The 26,937-nt window shown below is 37.7% G+C and overlaps 1 long non-coding RNA gene across 1 annotated transcript in view; it reads right to left on the reverse strand.

Moving 5' to 3' along the window:
- Positions 1 to 3,827: 3,827 nt before the first annotated feature.
- Positions 3,828 to 26,937, reverse strand: part of LOC132242988 (uncharacterized) — a 57,897-nt gene continuing 34,787 nt past the window's right edge. The window contains exon 3 of the long non-coding RNA XR_009454755.1: positions 3,828 to 3,865. This is a non-coding gene — a long non-coding RNA (uncharacterized LOC132242988). The remainder of the gene's footprint in view (positions 3,866 to 26,937) is intronic.

Raw genomic sequence — 26,937 nt, forward strand, 5'->3', positions numbered from 1 at the left:
CTCAAATGGAATTCACAAATTGCTTTATCCTATCTAATAAAAGGGCAATATGCAAATTAACTGTCACTCAGTCACAAAGATTGGTGACATACATAGCCACAAGATGGCAGCACCCAATCCCCTCAGCCTCGCTGGAGTCTCCCAGTCCTGGGGGGGAGGGGGGGTGGCTGCCAAGAGCAGGCAGCATGAGTGGCCTAGCGGAATGCTTGCTTCGTCGCCACGGCAACAAGGCAAGCATTTCGCCCCACCTGTGGAGGGCCTCTGGGCAGCGGGCACAGAGCAGCCAGGCTCCACAGAGAGCAGAGACTCACGGGGAATGGGCCTAAGCCATCAGGGCTCCCGTATTGGAGAGGACTCTCCTGAGGGCTCTTAGATTGCAGAGAGTGCAGGTCAGGCTGAGGGGCCCACCCCCTTGTGCACGAATTTCGTGCACCGGGCTGCTAGTCTTATAATAAGAAATGACTGCTCTTATCATTTAGATCTTGGCAGGAAAAGACATGGTTAGGTCTATCCAGAGGTAATACTTCCAAGGCTGAGTTCCAATCAAAGCAAAATTGAGGACTAAGGCACTTCTCATAACTTTTCAGCTGATAAGAAGTAAGATTATTCTGTAGCAGAGTTGAAAAATAAATAATAGAAATTTATGGACTGGACAGATTATTTGACATTGGGGTTTTTACTTAAATTATCAAAACAATTTCAGGTATGGGATACAGTCTAATTTTGCACCCTGACATTAAGAAAATAATTTTTCATGTTTCCAAATTAAAATAAGCTGTTTTGCAAATATTACTTCTATTAAATAAAAATTCTTGTTCATATATAAAGATGCTTTACTGGTCAACTACTAGAGATGTTATTGGAGAATTCTTCACTTATGGGAAAATAATGATGTGTTTTTTCTTAGCTCCCTTTGTAAAGGTAAACATTTAAGACAGTGGTAAGAGAAGTATAGAGCAATGACAACCACAATCACATTTTTCACTATTTACTCTTTGTCAGCTCATGTTTTAATCATTATTTGAACTATGAGAAACATTGTATGACTTCTATGAATGCATTTAAATGAATGATGAGAAATGTATAATTTTCAAACCATTTTAAACAGGAAGTCCTAGTTAAGTAACCTGTGGAAGATTACACAGCTGTTAAGTATCAGAGGCAGGATTCTTATCAAATCTTCAGTCAATAGTCTTAACCATCATGTTGAATTTTTAGTATCCTTTTGGGGAAAGATTATTTCTTTGACTATCATGTTCTGTTTCACACTGTCATTTAAAACAGTGGTTCTCAACCTTCCTAATGCCGTGACCCTTTAATACAGTTCCTCATGTTGTAGTGACCCCCAACCATAAAATTATTTTCGTTGCTACTTCATAACTGTAATTTTGCTACCGTAAACAACATGTAATTATATATGTGTTTTCCGATGGTCTTAGGTGACCCCTGTGAAAGGGTCGGTCGTTCAACCCCCAAAGGGCTTGCGACTCACGGTTGAGAACCGCTGATTTAAAATATTTTCAAAGACATTTGGGAACAAGTGATTTACTGTACACAATGAGAGGTGTGCAGGTCCTGTGCGTGTCTCTGATGAAGACTTTTAAACACTGTGCCCAAGTGCATTTATGGAACAGTTTACACAATCTCCTCTAACAATAAGATGGCTCTTTTACGGTAAAGAGGAGCCCTATAAATGCTTCTGCTGTATCTTCCATCAAAATATTACTTATCTGTCTCTCACATACACACACTTCTACATATGTTTATGTGTCCACACAACACACAATTTTGTGTTAGAGAAGTTAGATTCTAAATATAGGGTTCACAGAAGAAACTAAAATGAGAAAGTAAGAGGTGAAATTTAGCACAAGATAATTTAAATACACTAGAGCAGGACAGAAAAGGGGGGAAATTAGCTGCCGGTTAATATTTGTTGATAATTACTAAGGCAACATTCTAAGTGCTTTATATGTATTAAATCATTAAATACTCACAGCAATGCTTTGAAGAACGTATAAATAGTGTATCACTTCAACAATAAAGAGACTGAGCCTCATTGGGGATAACTACTACTACTACATCCAAAATCATGAGGCCAGGAAATGGGGAAGCCACGATTTGCATGCAGTCTGTCTGGTTCTGGTATCCACATTTTTCACTATTAATGGACTAGTTTTTCTGTTTATTTGCTTGTTTTATTTTTTTAAAATCAAGAGTGCAACATCCTTCCAACATATAGCAATATGAAATTGCTAGTGTGTGTGTGATTAAAGCACTATTATGACAATAACAATTGATATATGCTCGTAGAACACTGTCTTTGATTTATGATAAACCAACAATAATGATTACAAGCTCGTGATCATGTAATTTTAGAACCAAATATAACTCTGGATTCTTGAACTGTTATGGAAGATAACCCAGTTTCAATCATTCTTTAAATATATTATGACATATTAAGTCACAATGTTTAAAATATTCACAGATGTCCCAGACTCCTATACTTAATGTATCTGATTTGAATCACCCAATTAAATGCTTAAGTCCCACAATTTCAGCCTGGTAGTCTAATATCAAATATACCTAAAGACACAATAGCAAATGGGATAAGTTTACTTCATGATGCATTTTATTACCAATTTCAGGAACTGACATAATGAACCACCAGCCACCTTTTACTTAATGACCCAAATCTTCCCTCAAGTACTCCCAATGATCTTAAAATCACTACGCATTAAACAGATGAAAATCCCTGTGAAACAAGTGAATGTATTTTATATTTGTCTCTAATAGTAGCTTTCATTGTTATGTACCTACTTTCACATCAAGTCTGTCACATGATTGGTTAAAGGAAATCATTTTTTTACCCAATGCAAAAGTTGATTTACATTACATCATGGTGACTGGAGAAGGAAAATTTTAATTAAAGATTGAAGAGTAGACAAATGCTTATAAAATTATAAACTCTCAAAAGCTTCTAAGGAAAACTGAATGCTAAGTTTATTCACTGTTTTATGTAAAAATGTATTGATTTTAATAACACTATTAATACAATCATTTCTCTTATAAATCATAAGAATCATTTTGTACATTAACAAGCTTAAGATCCTCTTTAAGTAATTAGTTTAAATATAATCTAATCTGAATTTAAAATATTTTCTTACTAAATATACAGGGTATCCCCCCAAAATATATATACACATGAATAGCTGATAGCACAATTTTGAAAAACAAATATATTTTAATAGATACTATCTTTACCATTATTCAAAATGTGTGTATACATTTTTGGCACACCCTATATTTTAACTCATCCACAATCTATTAATTCTTTCCAAATGTATTGCCAATTCTTCCTTAACATTTATTAAACAAACAATCCCTGCACAGCTGGTGTGGCTCAGTGGTTGAGTGTTGACCTATGAAACAGGAGGCCATGGTTCAATTCCCAGTCAGGGTACATGCCTGGGTTGCGGGCATGATCCCCAGTGGGGGGCATGCAGGAGGCACCTGATTATCTCTCTCATCATTGATGTTTCTCTCTCTCTCTCCCTTCCTAAAATAAAATAAATAAAATAAAATAAAGTCTAAGCCTGCACAAACACACAGTGAATTTAGCATGTGTGGTATGACATACTCATGTTAAGACACAAAAATATTTCAACTAAATAATATTCCAAATACAACTCCAGGTAAAGTAATCACCACCCCACCCTGTTTAAACCTAGGTTTTACTACTTTTGTGCCTCAGATGGAAAACAAAAGACTGAAGAAAAATCTTTGTCAGAAAAATAAAATATTCAGGAGTTTATAAATTCAAATGACTACTTACCCAGCCTCTAGTCCAGAAGGATTCAAGGGTTACCTGAGCGGGAGGGAAGAAGATCATGATCAGAGTCACCTGGGAACACCCTACCCCCCCCCCCCCGACCTACCTAAAGCTGTTGGGTGGGAAAGCTAATTATGCTTGTACAGTGTAGAAAATAGCTATACAGCATATCCCCAACAATCAAAAAACTGTCTTTCAAAACTGAGGAAAATGGCTCCAAAGTGATTTGTTTTAGATCATACAGTTAGTCGGCAAAGCTCCAACAAAATCTTCAGACTCCTTTTACTCTATTGCACATGAAACCAAAGTTGTATCAAAGTGGCCTGGCTTATGAGTTTGGCATTAAATTTGTTTCATATTCCTGAAAAGTTTCCTCATCTCCAACTGACACACCCCTCCCTCCTGGTGATCTTCTTCCAAATAGGTTACATTCACAGAACTGTTCAAAGGTGGGGGGTGTTTTTTTTCAATAAAATATACACAGAGCCAGGGTTTTGTATAACTCAATTAGTGAACTTAACCCTAACTTTCTTTTCATATAAAATAAATGTTACCTCTAGAAGTAGACAGGAAAGAGATGATGGAGACTTACTTTTAAAATGTTGAAATGACTTATCCTGCCATTTTGTTAACAGCCCTGTCTCAGCTGAATAGAATGAATCCATTAACTAGGTCTGCTTGTCTCATGAGAACCCTCCACATTTTATTCAAGATATGAACTTCACTTTTTCACTAAGTCAAACTTGAGGTCATATTTGTCCAAGGGGATAAAAGATGACAGCTTGGAATGATGAAACTAAACCATAAATGCGCTAATTTAAGGTATTTACTGTTTCCATCGGGTCCAATTGCCCCATTACACACACACACACACACAATCAATCAATCAATCAATCAATAAATAGGACTATTTTGGAAGTTCAGTTCTTGGGATGTTGCCTAACTAAGCGGACAATACTTACAAGCAGCAGTGTTGACTATGGGCTCTTGCCCAAAAGACATGGGCACAGAGCTGAGGTCGTGCGGGGTGAGGGTTGAGGAGTGAGGGGTCCCTCTCGGTGTGACATCCGGATCAGGCATTGGTGGGGCTGTGTGCCTGAGGCGCACCCTAGGGCTCCTTGCGGTGCCCTCAAGGAAAGGACACGCAGGACGCAGGACGCAGGACGCAGGACAGCGGGCCCAGGGAGGTAGAAACTTCTTGGGAAGCGCCTGGTTCCTGGAGCCTGGCAGGCCCTGCGCTCTCGGCGAGGGCACCTGCTGGTTGCGCCTCCAGCCTGAGGCTATACAGTCCCCTGCACCCTGCCTAACAGAGAAACGCAGGGCCTGGCGCATGGGCTGCCCCAGCCACTGTTTCTGGCCATTAAGTTCCAGCCGCTCTGAACCAGCCCGAGTGCCCTAAGGCCTCGCCATTGCTGACCCGGTGGAAGCGGGTGGCGCCCGCCTCAGCACGTCTCATCCTTTCCTGAACAACCTTCTCACAGCACCAAGAGTCACCTTCCTTGCAAGGGTCCACCAAGGACCTGTGCTGAAGCTCGGAAACCAAACGGGATGTGGCAGCGCCCTAGCCGGTCCCAGGACCAGGACCACCTAAGGCTGAGGTGAGAAACTGGCACAGTTTTCCACTCAAAACGGATCCTGAGTCAAACATTCCACATCGTCCCCAAGCCCTTTCTGTTGCGACACCCACTTCCCTCCCTCCCTCGAATACACTGAATAGAACAAAAGATGCCACTGTGTTGCCATTCCCTTCCCCCACTTTCCTCTTTGGATTTTGTTCTTAGTCTAATTTCCTCTCCATTTCTTTTTCTTCCTAGCCATCCTTTGTGATACGCGAAGGCCACAGCGGCCATGGATCTGATCCCCTAACACCCTTAATAGAACAGCTTTCAGATCTAATTTATTAAAAGTCTACTTGGGTTGTTTCTCTAACTTCTCAAAGTGTCAGGTGAACCTGGGGTGACGCTGAAACCATAGCTTTCTTTTTCTTATTTCAATCTGTTTTTATGAAAGTTCTGCTTTTCCATCCAAAATCCTCAATGAATAGGCTCTTTTCAAGTAATCATGGAATTTTATCACCCATTGAATCTAAGCCAAGGTTTCTCAATGTCAGCACTACTGACATTTTGGGCAGGATAATTGTTTTGAGGGGACTCTCCTGTGCATTGTAGGACGTTTAGCCGCTTTGGCATCTACGAACTAGAGAGAAGTAGCACCCGAAAACTTGTTACAATCCAAAATATCTCCAGATATTACCAGTTTCTTTGGAGTAGAACCACCTCCCCTTCCCCTTCAAGAACCACAGATCTACTCACTCATATGAGGAATCTGAGTAACAAAATCAACTGAACAGAGTGGATCCAGAGACATGGAAGCATGGAACAGAGTGCAGAACCTTGGAGGGAAGGTGCGGGAGGGTGGGTGGGTGGGAGATAATCAACCAAGGACCTGGTATGCATATATGCATGGCCCATGGACAGAGACAATGAGGCAGTGAGAGCCTGGGGCAAGGGGGCGGGAGCAGGCTGGAGGAGTTAATGGGGGGGGAAATTGGGACATATGTAATACTTTCAACACTAAAGAATTATTTAAAAAGAAAAAAAAGAACCACAGATCTAAACCTTTCAAGTACTGAATTCTACAAGTAACTTGGACAAATCTACTTCTTTACATTATAAGTTATTCCTAGTGTGCTTTAAGTGGTAAGGAGACAACATTGAGGGTTTTCCTGGGGCTATCATATATATTTTATCTACCTATATTATTCAAAACTGAAAGCAAATGGAGTGCATGGTAATTTCTTTACTGGCATTTTATGTTTTATTTCCTTTCCTTGACTAATAGGAAGCCAAAAAAAATAAATAAATAAACTGTATGTGAGGAAATGGATGGATGCACTACAAGAGAATTATAGATCACCTAAACAGAAAATGCTTAAAAAGTTTACAGGTTAAATCTGAAAAAAAAAAAAAAGGGAAAAATGCAACATACTGTGATAGACAAGGTTTCAGACCTTATTTCATCTATAAAACCAACTTAATGAAAATGTGTCATACATTAGATTAAAATACATATAATTTATTTTCTGATAAAAGGTCTAATACCAGTCCTTATTTTCCTTAATATGGAGGAAAAACTGCTCTAAAATAATTATGTTAAATGTATTCATATAACTTTTAAGAGATTAATTCCATCTGTGGCAATGAATTATGTGAAACAAAGTTTTTAAGTAGCTAAAATAAAGACAGCCAATAAAGATTATGGAATTATCACCATAAACTGGACTCTGTTTAGAGCTCTTGCTTTGACTCACCTCCATGGACATCCTGCTAAAACTTGTTCACTCTCCTGGCAATGATTTCACTTTACCATTCATAAATTCTCCATGTGTCTTCAACTTTTCAAATTTCAAAGAACTTTCAGATCTATTACCTCATTTATTACTCATAGGTATCTGAAATAAGTAGGGAAAAATTTGTCTTCCATTTTAGAAAAGCTCTAAAAATGTAAGCCCTTCCTCAACAAGTCAGTAAATAAGAGCCAGTACACGTCTATTTTTTATCTTATATTCTTTCATCCTGTCCCAGACCCACACCTGTTCTTGATCCTCTATTCTTTCCACTCTTCCAAACTGACTTAATGCCTTTCTTTACTTCACTGACCCTGGCTGATACCGACAGCTGTTTATGAACACTCCAAAATACACAGTAAGACTCAACATATTTAATAAAGAAACTCTCTATTGCTTGTTGAGACTTGAAGACCCAGAAATTTCTAAACCTGGATTCAAGCTCAGACTAGAGCCACCTTTTTCTGTGACTTTGGATAACTCTGGAGTCTCAGTTGTCTCATAACAATCCATAATTTCAAGATCAAAAAGATACATGGGAAGGCTCTTCTCTTGATGAACTTGAAAACTACCCCATCAAGTATACGCAAGATAATCTTAAGAATATAGAAAATTTCACTTTGCTAATGAGAATCTATGAAATTTTGAAAATAGTTCTTTTAATATGCCTCTTATGAAAGCAGGTGGTTAGCAAACATAAAGAAGAATGAATAAATAAGAACAAGAAAGGAAGAGAGAAGGAAGTTGAAAATCTTGGGTTTCTCCTAATAGAAAAATCAAAAGAACTTATTGAGACTATGAACACTTGGAGCTTTTTCTGCATTTCTCTTCAGACAATAAAGGAAAAGGATAGATGGGGGCAAAAAAATGAAGGAAAAAATGTTTCACCCAAAATGACTGCATAGCTGTTTGGTAAACTTCAAAACTAATTAAGAGAGCTAAATAAGAAAATTATTATCTTCTAGGAATGACAGAACTTCATAGCCAGGGCACAACTAGAGGCCTTTTAATCTAACCCTCTCTTCAATCATATTTTGACAAACTGCAGTCAGCAAATGAAGATCATTGCTGACGATGGTGAAAAAGTAGAACAGGTAAAAGCAAAGAGCATCATTAGACACTAAGGCAGCATGAGAAATAGTATGTTTCAATACTGAACATCTAATATAAGGATGACTGAAAGGTGAAGTTTCATCTTACCAAAGCGTGTGTTAAGGTTTGTGGTTATGTGTGCTGTGCACAGGTGTGTTTCATAATCACCTAGACTTCTCCAGCACAGCAGATCCTATGTGAGCAGAGGGTGGTGACCCTGGTGATTCTCACAGCCACTCCTCAATATTTACAACACCTGCCCCATACTCCAGCATCTTTCAGAATAGTGAATCTCAACCCTGGCTGTATATAGAAACCACATGTAGAACTTTAAAAATAACAGTGCCTGGGTACATAGATTCTGATCTGTATGGACCTGCAATTGTTGTAAAACCTCCTCAGTCAGGATTGTACTGCCAGGATTGGAAACAGTGGTTTTAAAATGATCTCCTTGAAGAATCAGGAAAGTAAAAAATAAAATAAGGAAATCAGGTTAAAAATAAACAATAATTAGAAAATTGAGGGAATTTGTGTGCTTTAATTTATATACCTTAAATTTATATATTAATCTAAAAATTAATATTATATATTAATATATAGTAATACTGTATATCAGGGGTCCCCAAACTTTTTAAACAGGGGGCCAGTTCACTGTCCCTCAGACCATTGGAGGGCTGGACTATAGTTTTAAAAAAAACTATGAACAAATTCCTATGCACACTGTACATATCTTATTTTGAAGTAAAAAAACAAAACTTAAAAAAAAAAGGCTCTCCTAACTTCAAAAAAAAGGTCCTACTAACTGCAAAAAAAAAAAAAAAATAGACCTTCTAACTTCAAAAAAAAAAAAATCCTAACTTGCTCTTACCTTGGTCCTCAGGCAGCAGCAGGCTCTGCACAGGCAAGCTCGTGACTCGTCTGATCACACCCGAGACTGAGAGGAGGAGTCGAGAGACAGAGAGAAGGAGGGGAGTCAGAGAGTGCGGCGCACATTCCACAGATGCACACTGTGGGCCCGGGACAAGTCGGCTGCTAAGCAACAGGCAGTGGCGGCAAAAACACCCGGTGGCCAGATAAATGTTTTCGGCGGGCCGCATGTGGCCCGTGGGCTGTAGTTTGAGGACCCCTGCTGTATATTAACTGACATCATAAGTAAAAAAAATGCAGGAAAATATCTTTGTGACCTCAACATGGGAAAACCCATGTTATTGACGAAAACCATGGAACTGAAAATCATACACTAAAAATTGCTGTGTTTGAATAGATCAAAAGTGAAGATGTCTGTTGAATGAAAAAGACCACAGGAAAAGGTAGCAGACAGATAAAAGCCAGGAAGGAGCCTATTGTGGTATGTAACACTGCCAAGGGACCCGTGTCTAGAAATGGACTCTTTAGCACGTAGCCTGACCACTGAAATATAAATTACTTGGAATTAAGTAAAACAAAAAATTCATTTCTTCAGTGCAACTAGCCATATTCCAAGTACTCACTAGTCACATGTGGCAAGTGCTATTATATTAGCACAGACATAGAACATTTTCATCACTGCAAAAAATTCTTGGGGCTTCCACAAATTAACTGGAAAAGAATAGCAAACATGATAAAAATAAAATAAAAATTAAAACATAATAAAAGATAAGTCAGAAAGAGAAACCCACGTAGTTAAATGAGTTGCTCAAATTTACTAGTAACAAAGAAAAGCAAATTAAAAGGTTATACTTCCATACCTATTGATGTTGATGTGGTATAATATCAAGTGTCGTCAGAGACATAAAGAACTAGAAATCCTCATGAATAACTAGGAGGAACATGAATTGTTCTGGTTTAACTGGGAAGCAGTATACAGTCAAACTGAGTATATGTATAAACTCTGCCCTCATGGTCCTACCTCAGAGAAATTCTCTCAGTTTCATAAAGGTATTTATACAAGGATATTCATTGTAGTGCTCTATGTAGTTCCAGAAAGTTGAAGGCATATGCATACTGGCAATCCATTCTTCTAGGAACAGATAAGCAATATGTAGTGAATATGCACTATCAGATACTATGGAGCAATTAGATATAATTCTTTAGGTAAATTTACACAGAAAAATATGAATAAATATCTAAATATATATTAAATATATTATAAGTATTTATTATAAAAAGTACCAAACAGGATAAAGATATTAAAATATTTATATAAATTAAAACATACATATACAAAATAACTATATATTATGGAGAGCAGCTACAGCGTTTGGACAGGTTCAAGCCTCAGGCTAATGAGAGGGCACAATCCTCTCATGACAAAGCCACGTGCAAGTCCCAGCACAATTATAGCCAAAGGCTATAGTTGTAAGCTTGACCTTATGGTCCAAACTTGTGTGATGTGGGTTTGATAAGAGTTCGGGTGCATGTAACTGAGTGAGATTCGAAACCTGTGAGAACGTTGTAAACATCTTGACCACACCCTTTACTTTGCCTCGTGGAATCTGGCTATAAAATAAAGACTCAGCTTGCAGGCCATGGCACTGTCTCTCTAATCAGAGGGCAGCGTCCCACCTAGGCCCAGCTTTATTCTCTTGTCTGTCTTTTCTAATTCTTCACCGCCTCACCCCCCATAGCCATGCTGGCGCAGCACAATATATTTTGTAATATACAGGGGTGGGCAAACTTTTTGACTCGAGGGCCACAATGGGTTCTTAAACTGGACCGGAGGGCCGGAACAAAAGCATGGATGGAGTGTTTGTGTGAACTAATATAAATTCAAAGTAAACATCATTACATAAAAGGGTATGGTCTTTTTTTTTTTTTAGTTTTATTCATTTCAAATGGGCCAGATTCGGCCCGCAGGCTGTAGTTTGCCCACGGCTGATATAGATGAATATGTATATACCAATATAAATATGTATGTTATATGTATACACACACACATACATACAACATACATACATACATACATACATACATACATACAATAACAAGCCTATACTGGGGTGAGAAAATAGGAGTAGAGATAGGAGAAAAGGGAAACCAAACAAAACAAAGATTAAAGGAAACACATAGATCAATGGAATAGAAGAGAAAGTCCAGGGCTCAGAAATTCACCCAAACATATATAAGAAATTGATATTCACCAAAGATGCAAAGTCAGCTCAATGGAAAATAATAGTCTTGAAACAAATGGGCATCTGTGTGTGTGTGTGTGTATGTGTGTGTGTTTTGAGAGAGAGAGAGAAAGAGAGAGAGAGAAAGAGAGAGAAGAAGAAAATTAAAAAAAACTCAACCCATACCTTGTACCACATATAAAAATTAATTCAAACTAGACTATAAAGCTACATGTAAAAACTAAAACTATAAAGCATTTAGAGTAGAAAACCTTTGTGACCTGAGTTAAGCAAAGATTTCTTAAATATAACACCAAAAGCAATTTGACACTTTCTTAAAAAAGTAAAAATTCATCTATATAATTCAACTATTCCATACCTAAGTATTTACACAAGATAAATTAAACATATGTCTACACAAAGACATATATGGTTGCTTATAACAACTTTATCTGTAATAGACAAAACTACAAATGGCACAAATATTTATTAACAAATGAATTAAAAAATTCCATACAATGCAATATTACTCAGCAATAAAAGAAAGGAATTATTAATACACTCTACTACATGGGTGGACCTCCAAATAATTACAATGTGTGAAAGAAGCCAGACAAAACTAACACATACTATATGATTCAGTCTATAGAAAATTCTAGAAATTGCAAGCTAATCTATAGTGATTAAAAATAAAAATAAATACCCATGGTTGGGAGACTATAGGGAAGGAGAAATTACAAAGAGACAAAATTTTTTGGACTGATGGATGTGCTCATTATCTTGATTATACTAATGGTTTCACAGGTATTCATATGTCAAAATGCATCAGATCATACACTTTAAGTACATGTAGTTTGTCTTATGTAAATTATACCACAATAAAGTTGTAAAAAACAAAGAATGAAAACAAGAAAGGAGCTTTGCATGGCGCAACATTGACTGATAATATTCCATGAACAGAGAAAGCTGAGTTTAGGTGTATCCCTCTGCACCAAAAGTCCTATAAAAATATTCTAAATTAAAAAAATCATGCTTGTCTAGAAGATCTACTCAGTGCTCTCAATTATGGAGCCTCAGAATCAGAGAGTTCAGTGCTCCACTAGTCACTCAGTGCTAGTTAACCTTATTATGATTATAGGAGAAATGATCTGCCTTTGAGATGCAAGCATTAACACTATAACCTAAAAAAAAAAAAGAAATAGAAGCAATTATTGGTGTCCTGTACAGCAAGTTTCGAGAGATTTTAATAGTGTTTTAAGAATACTTAGATTCAGAAAATTGAGATTTTGATAGTTTATCAACCGTGACCAAGCTGAGTGACACTGCCAAAGTTAGTCTGGCACCAGTCCTTCTGTCTCCTTATGATCTACTTCAAAGGATTTTTACACCAATAAATAAAATACCAAGCAGGTTTTATTCCTTTTTGGAGTAAAAAAAAAAAAAAAGATCATCTCTTACTCTGGGCCCCTATTGAATTATCCATTTTAAACGCATGTCGAAAGGAACCATATTGCTCTAAGGCTACACACACACACACACACACACACACACACACACACACACACACATCTTTAATGAGTGCACTATATTAGAAGATCCTCCTAATACTCTTAGGATGGGGACAACTTTAGAAAATAGAAATGTCATGAACAATGATCATCTGTTTCCATCATTTTTATCAAATTCTAAGCTAAAATATGACATGGTAAGGATATTCAAGCCTAGAAGGAAACACTGTAAAAGAAAGTAGCAACTGAATTACCCTGCACATATTGAAGCATGTTCAGCCAGTGCCCCTAAGGAATGAAGGAGGAAAGAGAGTTCAATTTATGGTCCTACTCAAAATTACTCAGAAAAAGCTCTTCAGAGACCCTTTCTTAGAAAGAGAAGGTTATTAATTTCAGGGTAACACCGAGTCTGGGTCAAACAGAAAAATGTCACTATTCCATAGTAGAATATCCTACTAGAATATTATCAGTGATCACAGAATACCTGAACTCTTTCCCAAGAAGCAAAAAATATCTTGCAGACTGGGGAAAATATGAAGGTAGTTTTCTTCCTAAGGTGAAAACATTGATCTATCGTTTTCACTCACAAACACTGGAGTTTCAAAGGGAATTGCTTTCCATTTCAGCTTTGCTATTAACTTTATATACAACTTTACAAAAATTTCAGGCTTTTCATACCTCTTGTTTTTCATAAAATTGCAACAATCTATCTTTAAAGATTAACACAAATTGTTAGCTCTTTACCACCAATATATGTTAAAAGTATTTTAAGCTCATAAAAAAGGAATGATGTCACTAATCTTCAAAAGACAGAAATAAAAAGATGGAACTATACAGATGAAAAATATTAAAGTGGAATATTTTCAGTATTTGTTTGATTGGAGGCTATTTGAAATGTATAGCTTGGAGTAAAAAAATAATCTTGAGTCACTGCAGTCTTACACGGATTGACATGTCAAAAGCTTCATTAATAAAAGTCTTGTATGGTTGTCATCAGAAGATTACAAAGTGACATGCTTTCCAAAGATCAGATCAAGCAATCACACTGGGTATTATATTGTGTGCATAATACACTGTGTGTGTTATGTTATGTGACATTATAGTATCATTTTATGAAATTCCACGTAAAAAATACCTTGACTTTAGGTAAGAGTAACCCGATTTTTCCTAGAGTACTAAATATAAGTGGATTTTACAGAACAGTAATCCTAATTATCTGTTTTTCATTCTGCAAGGGGGAAAAAAGGTTTATTCTCCAATAGGCCTTTTTAATTTACAGTTAGCTGACTGAAATGCATGCAAATGGAAATAAAACTGCAGCCCTGGGACATTCTAAAACATGACACATGAGGTTGCTAAGGTAACCCACCAGGAGGCTGTCTTGGCATCTCCTGGAATAAAATGGGAAGAAAACATTATAGTGAACAGATGGGGGATGGGGATCTTCTGGGCCCGGTTATAAAATAAAAGTGTTGCAAAAAAACTACAGCTCCATGGAATTGGTTCCAAACAAAAAGAAAAAGGAACAAAGTCTATCTCTTACATTTTCAATGCTTAAATTGGGCCGGATTTACGATTCACAAGAGGGGTTTAAAGCAAAGTATTTTAAATATTTACATGGAATAATTTATTTAAAGCCACTATGTGATAATATTTATCAATTTTTATACTTACCAAAAATTCAACAGGGGGCCCTAGCCGGTTTGTCTCAGTGGATACAGCGTGGGCCTGGGGACTGAAGGGTCCCAGCTTTGATTCCAGTTAAGGGCACATGCCTGGGTTGCGGGCTCCATCCCCAGCAGCAGGTGTGCAGAAGGCGACCAATTGATGATTCTCTCTCATCACTGATGTTTCTATCTCTCCCTCTCCCTTCCTCTCTGAAATCAATAAAAGTAAAAATATATTTAAAAATTCAACAAGGGTATACAGCTAAAACTCAAGGTGTAAGAGTGAAGCTATCTTTGTAATATTCTGCTGTTTTGGCTGGTCTTGGCGCAGCAGCAGAGTTGGCCTACAAAAATATTCTCAAAATATACCATCCCCAAGATAACAATGAAAGAAAGAAAAGCTGACACGAACAGTCATTCCGCTTTAGCTCATTGTTAATTTTACATTTATCCCTGTATTATTTTAGAATTACAAAGTATTCCTTTGATAGAGGAGTTGTTTCCTTGCATTTCACAATGCTGCTGCTTCTATTAAACCCACACAAAAAGCTTTAGTTTCCTTTCTTTGAAGAGCTGATTCTAACATAAGGTTATTCTATAAATAGTCTGAGTCTCCTTGGCCTGTCCTTAGGCTTTTTTTCATTTCTCCTCTGTCCCTGGAGATTGAATAAGGACTCTCTGAGCTGATGAAGGACAAACATGAATCAGGCCACTTTGGTGTGCTGTGTGATAGCCCTGTGGCTGTCACAGCTGACTCACATTTAAGAATTCCACATGCAAGCAAAAAACTCCAATAGGAAAGAGAATTAAAAAACAACACCAACACCATTTTATTTCATTTCAGATGTTTATAAACTTACTGCTTTTTTTCATCATATAAAAATACAGAGTGTGCTTCATTGGGAACTGTGCCCATAATAAAATACTGGACTGTTTGATTCTGTGTCCTGGACGGCAGTAATCCAATCATTTAAATTTAAATTATCAGGACTGATTATTTTATGCTGTGTATTTATTCATAATAAAGTTATTTTGCCGAAACCGGTTTGGCTCAGTGGATAGAGCGTCGGCCTGCGGACTGAGGGGTGCTAGGTTCGATTCCGGTCAAGGGCATGTACCTGGACTGCGGGCACATCCCCAGTGGGAGATGTGCAGGAAGCGGCTGATCGATGTTTCTCTCTCTCATCGATGTTTCTAACTCTCTATCTCTCTCCCTTCCTCTCTGTAAAAAAATCAATAAAATATATTTTTAAAAAAGTTATTTTGTTGTTTCGATGCAGTGGAGACCTTAAAGCACAACCGTCCTTTTAAGAAATTACTTTCATTTCAATACTTAGGCAACTACAGACCTCTATTCAGTCATGTGACTTTTTCTTAAAATCTTTCAATGTTTTTCATCACCTACAGAGTGGGAGTCTCCTTACTATAATTCATAGAGCCCTTCTCAATTAAACCCCTGGGTTTCTGTTTATGCACATTAGGCTCCAGCCTCAAGGCCTTTTCACTGTCTCTGAACATATAGGGGGTATCTACTTTTCTCCTTCCGGGGCATATCTGCTTCTCTGGAAACGTACTTCGACCGAGCTCACAAGTCACATCTTCTGCGAAATAGCGCATGCTTTTCTTCTCTCCTGAGGCAGGTGGGGGTTTTTTCTTGTCTTCTGTGGCACTTTGCATTTAACTAATGCAATGTGTATCACATTGTGCTGTATTTTAGAACTCTATGGAGAGTGTGGTGTTCCTCTTGAAAACAGAGATTTGTTCTTAATCCTTTTGGATCACTGGTACCTACAAAGTCTCCAGCACATAGTAGGCAAACAACAAATGTTTGCTGAATGTTCAACAAGCTGTGTCAATTATAGTGGGAAGAGCCAGGGTGAAGAATGGACCCACAATTAGTTGATTCCTAAACTTTGAATTCAATCAGTCACCTAGTGAAGTAGGTCTACGGTTGAAACAGGCATTGCAGGTGTTTCTGACATATGAGTTTGGGAATTAAGACATAGACTACTGAAGAGTATTTCACATGCACCACGAAAGTTTTCTAACATAGAAAAATGGTTAAATGGAGGGGTAACCTGAAAATAGAGATAGTTTTCATCAAATGGCTGATCTAATTCATTTTTTAAGAATATACAGCAAAATGCAGTATAGATCCTTACCATTGAGTTTAAAATGTAATCTGCCTTCAATTTTATTTTTAAAAAGTGATGTCTAACATTTTGGAGAGCAAGTTATAAGGTCATAAACTTATAATCTTCAATAGATAGCAGCGCCATCTTTTCAAGGTCATAATACCATCCTTGTAACATTCAAACATGTCAGACCAAGGAACCCCAAAGTTCCTGCAGTGAGATTTTTAGAATTCTTTGTATTTGAGAAAAATGAGAGAGAAAAGTTTTTTTAAAAATGAGTGCCAAGTATATAAAAAAAACACCAACACTGCAGTGCTCATATCATAGAATGAGGTCTTTGCTGATTGGGAAATAAATGCTGGGCAAAAAGTTACCACAGTTATTGGCTATATTTCAAATTGTGAAATCATTTCATTAAACCAAGCTTGTTTAAAGACTTAGATAGTAGATGCTTATATACTTCAGCTGATCTATTCCTAAAATTACTCATTTTGCTAATGTGCCCCACGGGTCCCTAAGGATCCCATGGAAGAGTGGGAATGAGTGAGTGAAGGAGGTGGAAGCTGAGTGGACTTCTCTCCAGTCTCCTCTGCTTACCAGCCTTTGGGGATTATAACTGACCTCTCAGCTATCCACATAGTATGTGGTGTCAGGCCTGTATAGTCACAGACTACACCAACTTCTCAGCAGGATGAGCTCATGAGCTCATACATACTAGCCTGTGATTCTCACTCCATCTCGCATGTCACCATCAGCTCTCAGTAGGGAAGGAAGGTCTCCTGAGCCACACATTCTTTGCTTGGTTCTGGTGTCGTCTTACCTTAACTCTTGCTATCACCTCAAGGTGCAGTACACTCCCATCCCAGTCCCAATCACTGACCAGAATTATTTCATGGTGGACAGATCACCTGGACCATAATGTCACCAAATTTACATTGTGCCAGTTAGACTTCTGCTTCTGATAGGGCTCTATCATTAGCCACAAATTGCCATGATTTCTCTCCAACTCATTCAGATGACATGCAGGTAGTTACTTACTGCAAGATCCAGCTCTGCAGCTGTATTCATATTCCTGCCCTAACACGTTGGATCTTTACTTCCCCTTTTTTTTTTTTTTTGTCAGTCTGAAATTGTAGGACCTCAGCATACATTATTATTAAGTCTGCATGTGCTAGGACATGATTAAGTCCTGACTAACTCATGAACTCATTGAGAAACGAATGCATTATCTGTTACTGAGTTCTAAGTCTTGCTGGGAAATACAGTCTCATCATTTAAGCACAAAATCTTTGAAGATAGAGAGTTGCCCCTTGATCTCCTGGGCACTTCCATTCAAAGACAGTCTTTGCCTGTATAGTAAAAACAGTCCTACTCACCTTTAGGAATTCAGATTACTTACCCAAAAAAAGTAGCATAGAGAAGGGATTCTCCTCATACAGAAATAAGCATCCTTTCTAAGAGAAAACACACCCTGAATATAAAAGAGGAATCGTCCCAATTTTTGGTTGGTTATTGTTTTGTACTTTTAAAACATTTATACCTTTCTTACTTTTTTTTAATTCAACTTGTTGGTTGAGGTAATTATAAGATTATCAGACTAAACTGGAGATAAGGAGAATAGAGAAAGAGAAATGGCAGAAAGAGAAAAGAAATAAGAATATAATTAAAAATAAATTTTCCCTAATCATTTTCTCAAAAAAACTTTAAAATATGAAAAATAAGAGAGCCTAGGGTCAGAGGACACCCAGATACTCAGAAGTGTGATATTTCTCTATGTTACAGATTTCAGGAAGTCATGGGAGAAAAGTAGCCGTGCAAACATCTAAAGAACTACTTTATTTTCTTTCCTTTCTTGCTCTACGTCCATGGTCCTCTGGAGACTAATGCTGTAACCTCCCATCTGCTTTGCTTCTAGAGCTATAACACTAAAGGACAAGTGTGCATCTAAATTAATCCTATGGAACATCAATTTCTATTTGTGAACTTCACTAGAATTTGACAATTATTCCAGTAACTTGTTGAATATAGGAAAAAGATCTTTAGCAACTTTGCTTGAGTGAAGACTAAGAATTTAAAAAGCCAATGCTATAAAATAAACATAGTTTTAATATCACAACCAGTTATTTCTCCATAATAGCTACATAAACATATCTGTTCACTTAGTGATGACATTATAAAAAATTAAGTATCTTCAATTCTTGATTAAAAAGCAATGTAAACATTGCTTCCAAATGTGGTACAAAGGAAAAATATAGAGGTATTTATGCTCAGTAGTAGTAGTAGTAGTAGTAGTAGTTACAAAGCAGTGACCACAGCTACAGATACCATGCCCTAAATAGATTATGGTCAGAAAAATACTCAAAACCCAGTATCAATCTTATATGTTAAGACTTATTAAAAGGATAATAGTTAACTAATATTTGTTAAGCATCATGGGCCATTCACTGTGCTTAACATTCATTGCAATTATAGAATTTCATTCAATCCTCTTAAGTTCCTATGAGGTAGACAGTGAAACAACAAGGGGGTGAGAGCATGAGTGGGGGGATGGGGGTAATGTGGGGATAAGGTCACTTATGTAATAACTTAATCAATAAAGAAATTTAAAAAAATAGTAAAGACAAAATGTAATATTTAAGATCTAAATATCAAAAAAAAACTTCAAAAAAATGATAGCTATATCTGTGCTTTTTTCCTCAAGTTTTAGGGATGCCTGAGTCAACCCTAGTCAACTCTCCTTTGAATAATTATTAATTCCAATGGGTTAAATCTGAAAAGTAAGAAACATCAATTGAGCTATCAGCTGTTAAAGTGTTTATACATTTTTGAGGGAGACCCTGAACTTCACAAAATTTATAGTAAAATAGGTTACTAGATGGAAGAAGAGAATCTAGCCAAGAACTATTTATTGGACCAGACACTTGACTTATTGTCCAGAGCAAGTAATAAATAATCTATACTGATGAGTAGCAACTTTTCTGAAGATTGGGGCTAATTATGAGCACCTGAGGTGACTGTGTGTCTCAATAAAGAAAACAGCTAAAGATAATGCAGCGCTGAATACTACTCTAAGCCTGGGTTGTTCAGCATCTTATCTCATGATCTCATTGTCCCAAATATGGAATGCCTGGGACATCAAAAGCAGTGCATGTTAGTTGGGGAGAATACATTGCCTCTGCTGTGATGTTGCTTTGTATGCTGTGTTCTTCCCCCCACCCCCCACCCCGCCTCCTTCCTTAAAGCTGAACAATTTGGTGTTGGTCAAAAGATACTGTGTCTCATGAGTTTGATGATCAATCCAAACCATAGACCATTACTGCTAATATGGCAGAGAGGGTTTGTAGGAACTATTTACTATCTCTATGTTGCAGATAAGGAAATGTAGTTTTAGAGATTAAGTTATGATAAGTAGCCAAGCCCATATTGGAATTGTCTGATATCACAGAATGTGCTTTTAAATAATACTGGATATTTTGTCCATATTGCTTCTTGCTGTCTTATCATGTCCTGTTATGGGACTCTCAATTGTTGTTTAAAATGACTTCATCATATAACTGCATTTGATAGCTGATATGTAATCAACACTAATAAAAGAGAAAAATGGTAATTGGCGTACAAGCTACCCTTTTCATTGGCTAATCAGGGCTATATGCAAATTAACTGCCAACTAAGATTGGCAGTTAACTGCCAACTAAGATGGCGGCTAATTTGCATATGTAGGCACAATGCAGGGAGGCAAAAGGGAAAGCAGGAAGAAGCCAGCTGCCACTGACAGTGATCAGAAACCCAGGGGGGAGCTAAGAGCTGGGGGGGAGGGCAAAGGCGGCCCTGGGGCTGCCTTTGCCCTGCCCCCCAGCCATGATCGGAGAATCAGGTGCCTTTGCCGCCCTGGCCAGTGATAGCAGGAAGTAGGGGTGGAGCCAGTGATGGGAGCTGGGCACAGTCGAAGCTGGCAGTCCCAGGATCTAGGGGTCCCTTGCCTGGGCCTAAAGCGAAGCCCACGATCGCGGCGCCCCCCGCTGCCACTGCAGGTCCCCGCTGCCCGGGCCGGATGCCTAGGCCAGAGGCGTTAGGCCTGGGCAGGGGCGGAGCCTGCAACTGCGGGGAGCTGGGGGTCCCCTGCCCAGGCCTGACACCTCTGCCAGAGGCCTCAGGCCTGGTCAAGGTGCTGATTTGGTGATTGGTGATCGGAGGGTGATGAGGGTCAACTCCTCTGGCCGAGGCATCAGGCCTGGGCGGGGGGCGGAGCCGGGGATTGGGGGGATATGATGGTCCCCTTGCCCAGGCCTGAAGCCTGGGTCAGAGGCGTCAGGCTTGGGTGGGGGGTGGAGCAAGCGATCAGAGGGAGATGGGGGTCCCCTGCCCAGGCATTATTCCTGGGCCAGAGGCCTCAGGCCTGGGCGGGGGCCAGAGCCAGTGATCGGGAGGAGATGGGGGTCCCCTGTCCAAGCCTGACACCTCTGGCGGAGGCGTCAGGCCTGGGCAAGGGGCCGATCAGGTGATCGGAGGGTGATGGGGGTCTACGCCTGAGGGCTCCCAGTATGTGAGAGGGGGCAGGCTGGGCTGAGGGACACTCCCCCCCACATACACACACACCCAGTGCACGAATTTCGTGCACCGGGCCCCTAGTCTAATTATATTCTCAGTGGAAGAAATTCATCACTATATTGTGGGGAAATCTGATATTAAAAACATCTACCCCTCAGCTCTCTCTGATTTATTTCCTTTACCATTCAAACTATCAGTAAAATCCCATACTTTTCTTTGAATTTCTCCCCAAGAACATAGAGAATAATAACTTTTTTTCTGAATTTACATTTTTATCTATAACTATTTTTTCGATTTCTTCCAAAATGCAGCAACACCCAAGCTTATTATTTTAAGTGTCTTATTTTTATAACATGAGGTAATCAACATTTTATTATAAAATAGGTTTTAAGTTAGATGATTTTGCCTAACTGTAGAGTAATGTTTAAGTGTTCGAAGCATGGTTAAGGTAGGCTAAGCTCTAATGTTTGGTAAGCTCAGTGTATTAAATGCATTTTCAACTTACAATATTTTCAACTTAACCCCATCATAAGTTGAGGAGCATTTGTAATTTCAAAATATTAATGTTGGCATTATTTATTTGCCCAAATACTCTTGATATGACTGTTCTCACCCATGTTATTATAGACTACAACTACCTTAAAGGTAGAGGCTGTGTCTGCCAATATCTTCCTTTGTGTGCTCAGGTATCATAGTTGTTTAACAATGATAAATATTATAAGACATCATTAATGCACATATGTGGTATACAGAGCTTTTTTACATAAATAAATAGACACCTACTGAATTCAACTTAGATTACCATTTTTATAGTAATAAAAAGTCCAAATAAAAAGTTAAACTTTATGAACCTAGATTTATGTTAGAGAATGCATGAAAGAGAAATTTCATCTAAGTTGCAATTTTGTATTAGCCTTAGGTATAGAAAACTGTATTCCCTTTTGCTATTACTTTTAAAGAAGGGGTAAATTTTACTACAAAACCTACACAAACTTAATAATGAGAAGAAAAGGAGTTAGTTTATCTTCTAACCTAAGCTTAAAATAAAAATAACTAAATGACCTGACTCTGCTTTTTATAAAATCGTAGAGGAAAATATCCACTTTTCTTTTTTTGTGGGGCAATTTATAACTGGTCTTTGCATTTTATTATGTTAAGCTTTTAGAGTTCACTTGCTCTCCAAAGTCCAGAAGCACAGTTAACCCTTTAACATCTCAATGGATCACACTGGGTTCCTAGCTATGTATATAAAAGCCTAAGCGACTGTTACGACCAGTTGACTGAATGACTGGTCGACCGGTCGCTATGATGCATACTGACCATCAGGGGGAAGATGCTCAATGCAGGAGCTGCCCCTGGTGGTCAGTGTGCTCCCATAGCCAACCTCCTGGCCCTGATCACCCCTATCAAGACTGAGCGAGATGGTCCCCAATCGACCCCAATTGCCGGCCTGGCCAAGAGACCCCACAAATTAATGCACAGGGTCTCTAGTGAAGTATATAAACACATAGTCAAGGATAACAGGATACTTTACAGAGACACTTACAAATACAGAAAATTTTCAAGGATATATTAAGGAGGATACAGATTTCTTCCTAACAAAAATTACTATTTTTATTCTAAAAAATAAGGCAATACAGACTCATTAATGTTACATATTGTATTCACTAGCTTATCCAAGAATTCTTTTAGCTTACTTAAAATTCTACTATCTTCCCCTAGTTTATTGCACCATTGTTCTTTCTATATATCTAACTGAAGATTTTTATAATTTTTCCACTGTTTTATGTCTTGAACACTTCATTCAGAGACTTAGCACAAGCTATTCTTAAATAACAAAAAACTATTTATTTACTAGTAGAAAACACCAATATGCAAGAAACTTTTCTATTTTATTTAGCAATGTAAACCTCTTACACATCACAATGCCTGGCCCTGTGTACTATGCTGAATAGTGAATGAAACTTTCCTTCCCCTCATTTCTCATGCGTGAGAAGTCCTTTCTTTGAAACTTTATCACTGGAGGGCATACAAGTACTGTTGGACTCAAAGAAATGCTGTAAGCTTTGTATAATTCATGAAAAGATATTTTAAGGAGGTAGCATCAGCAAGAAAAGAATGTTTCTCCTGTAGGAAAAGAAGTCATCCCTTCTTGCACTCATGAAGTCCTTGTGGATGAAACCCATTAAAACTCTGTCACTGGCTATGATCATGAGCTATTTAGTCAACATGCCCTGGAGAAATTTTGATCAGGAATTACAGACATCTCACCTAGACTAACGGTTTGAGACTCTTCATTAAAAAATAAGTGTGAAGCTAAGGAAATGTCCTAACTTCACATATTGTTTTCACCTTTAAAAGTAGATGATTCTATGGTTCTTGGAAATTCAATTATATATCTCAAATAGGACAATGGCTATTACAACACTTTTACTCTTAAAGATTAATTACCTTCTGCCAGCTTTGCTCCTTCAGTAGAGTTTCCTGTAACAGATATTTGCTGGTGGTTCCATTGTCAGCATTTTTAAACATTGATCTTAATTATATATAATTTTTTTCATACTTCTTTTCAAACTATTGTGTTATAAGGTATTAACTGGACATTTCTATAAATCCCTGCATATTTAAGTGTGCTTCTGTAAGTCAAGTTTTAGTCTTGTATCCTGATAAAAAAAATGTTTAATTTAACTGTATTATATTTTATAGGTAATTTCTTGGTTTAAAAAAACTATTCTAGACTCCCTCCCCCTCTCCCTCCCTCTCTCTCTCTCTCTCTCTCTCTCTCTCTCTCTATATATATATATATACATATATATATATATATATATATATATATATGTATATATATATATTTCTTAATGTTGAATAGCTCCCACATAGAAAATAAAGGCAAGCTCTGTGCAACCCAACATTCATTAAGTTCCTCTCCAGATCTCTATTTTTCCTAGTCTTTGATACCAGTAATATAGATCGTACTCCAAACACTAACCAACCTCTGTATCAAACTCATTACCCAGCAACACTGCACAAGCTAGAAGCAGTCCCAGAATATGTTTACTTAACCAAAATCCCTTTTTTTTCTTTTAGCGGAGGTATCATGTCCCTTTCAAAGACAGTAGTATACTTTAAAATCACTAAAATTCCTGAGATATTTGTATTAAACCACATATCGATAGTATTAATCTTAAACATGGTGTTGTCATGTTTGGGTTTAAGAAGATAAATAGAATGCAGCTGCAATAGGTTTCTTCATTATTTTTTCTTGGAATACATTTACATTGGCCAAAATATATTTAGTTAATAACAATATAACTTATTAAAAAAATCTTATAAATATGGCAAATAGGTAATCCATGATTACATCTCAATGAAAACAGTTGTTATGGCCCTAGCCGGTTTGGCTCAGTGGATAGAGTGTTGGCCTGCAGACTGAAGGGTCCTGGACTTGATTCTGGTCAAGGGCACTTGCCCAGGTTGCAGGCTAGATCCCCAGTAGGGGGCGTGCAGGAGGCAGCCAATCAATGATTCTCTCTAATCATTTATATTTCTATCTCTCTCCCCCTCTCATATATTTATAAAAAAGAAAATAGCACATTTACTAATTTTAAAAAAAAGAGTTGTTATGTCCAAAGAGACCAGCACATATTCAGCATCAGAAATTATGTCCTCATTGCCTGAGGTTTGTGGTGATTACTGAAGGTTTGTGGTGATTACAAGTCACAGTGCTTACTAAGATTTTGATAATTTATATAGAGTCAAACCAAAAACACATGTGGTAAAATAAGCATTTTTAAAAGTGTGAATCTGCTTTTCTTAGAAATAGTAAAAGCTGCTTCCAATGGAGATTTATGTTGGACATAGATTAATTCAACAAATATATGCTGAGCCCACTAATGAGTCAAACTGTTCTGGGTGCTAGGAATAAAAAGGTAAACAAGGCACATTAAGACTATGCTTATGGATCTTGTATGCTACTGTAGTGGAGGTGGGGACTAACCAGCAATAACCAATATAAACCAAAAGAAAATATCACCAATGACCAGTTCCCAAAAGACAATAGAAACCAGGTTATGATATACTCAATGAGGAGTGGTAAAATTCTAGACTGAATAGTCAGAGAAAGGCTTCTGGGAAGACATTTACTTCAAGAAGGAGAAAAGCAGGAAGAAGGAATAACTATTTCAAAGGCCTACACCGAGAACAAATTTAGAGTATGGCTGGGGCACAGGGGCAAGGGAGAACATCATAGAAAATTATTAACTAGCCAACTCATTTTGGTTTATAGACCTCAGTAAAAAAATTGGCCTTTATCCGTGTTAGGAAATTATCAGTGTCATAAGCAGCAAGAGGAGAGATATGGTTGAAGACTATGAATCCAATTGTATTTTAAAAACATCACTCTTGCCCGGCTGGTGTTGCTCAGTGGTTGAGTGTCAACCTACCAGGTATGAAGCAGGAGGTCACAGTTCGATTCCCAGTCAGGGCACATGCTCAGGTTGTGGGCTCAATCCCCAGTGTAGGGCATCCAGGAGGCAGCTGATCAATGATTCTCTCTCATCATTGATGTTTCTATTTCTCTCTTCCTCTCCCTTCCTCTCTAAAATCAGTAAAAATATATATTTTTTAAAAAAATCACTCTCTAAAACATAATAGATAATTCAATTTCAACAGAATTAGTTACTGGATTCTTACTTTTGATCAAGAACATCATGAATGTATGTGTACAGGACATATTCTAAGGTGGCTTCCTGATGCATATTCTTGTATAACCCCCTCCTCCTGAGTGTAAGCAGAATCTGTGGCCTGCTACCAACCAAAACAAACCAGCAGAATATGGCAAAGGTGAGGAGATGTCACTCCAATGATTACACTGTTCCCTATTCTGTTAAGAAAAACAATGCCTTTACCTGAGTTCTTGTTATTTAATTGTTATAACACTGCATCTATAAGTCTAAGTATTATTTGCTTTAATAAATGCAGCACATAGTGGTAGGTGCTTGGGGAAGTACAAAGGGAAATAACATCACATTCCTCACCCAGCAAGGGCTTAAAATGCAGTTTTGGGAAAGAGATATACATCTGAAACCACAAAACCACTGAATAACAACAACAACAACAAAAGACAGTACAGTATTAAGTGGCAAAATGAAGGCAACATGAGTTCACAGAAGAGGCTGATTAATATAGACTGGATTATTCTAATAAAATTCCACTGACAGCATGGTTACCTAGGGACTGGCTCCCTTCCTTGTGTCCCATAATAATTTGTTCTTAGTCCTAAAATAGCTCTTGCACTTAAGTTAGTCCTTTCTGCAAGTATGTCTGCTTTCTCATATATTGTGAGCCCTTCAAGATCAGACACTGTGTATTACTCATTTCTGCATCAACAGTGTACAACATACATCACTATACATAGAATACATTCATTTGTATTTTTGAAACTGAGTCAATAGATGGGATATTAATATAAAGTAGGTTATATCATGAAAAGGACAGAGAAATGAATGAGTGTCATGTTTATAGGAGACATGGTTGGCTAGAAGGAGGAAATATTAGCAGGTTGCAGGAAACAAAAACCCAACTGAAACTTAAGCAAAAAGAGACAATGCACTGGAAGACCTTCCAGAAATGGAGGAAGAATTAAATAACCAAGCCTTGAAAATACACAAAGTAACATAGTTTCAGGAATCACAGCAAGTGAAATCAAGAACTCTCCAGTTTTT

Source organism: Myotis daubentonii, chromosome 10 (assembly GCF_963259705.1).
Source record: "Myotis daubentonii chromosome 10, mMyoDau2.1, whole genome shotgun sequence".
In the NCBI taxonomy this organism is placed as follows: Eukaryota; Metazoa; Chordata; class Mammalia; order Chiroptera; family Vespertilionidae; genus Myotis; species Myotis daubentonii.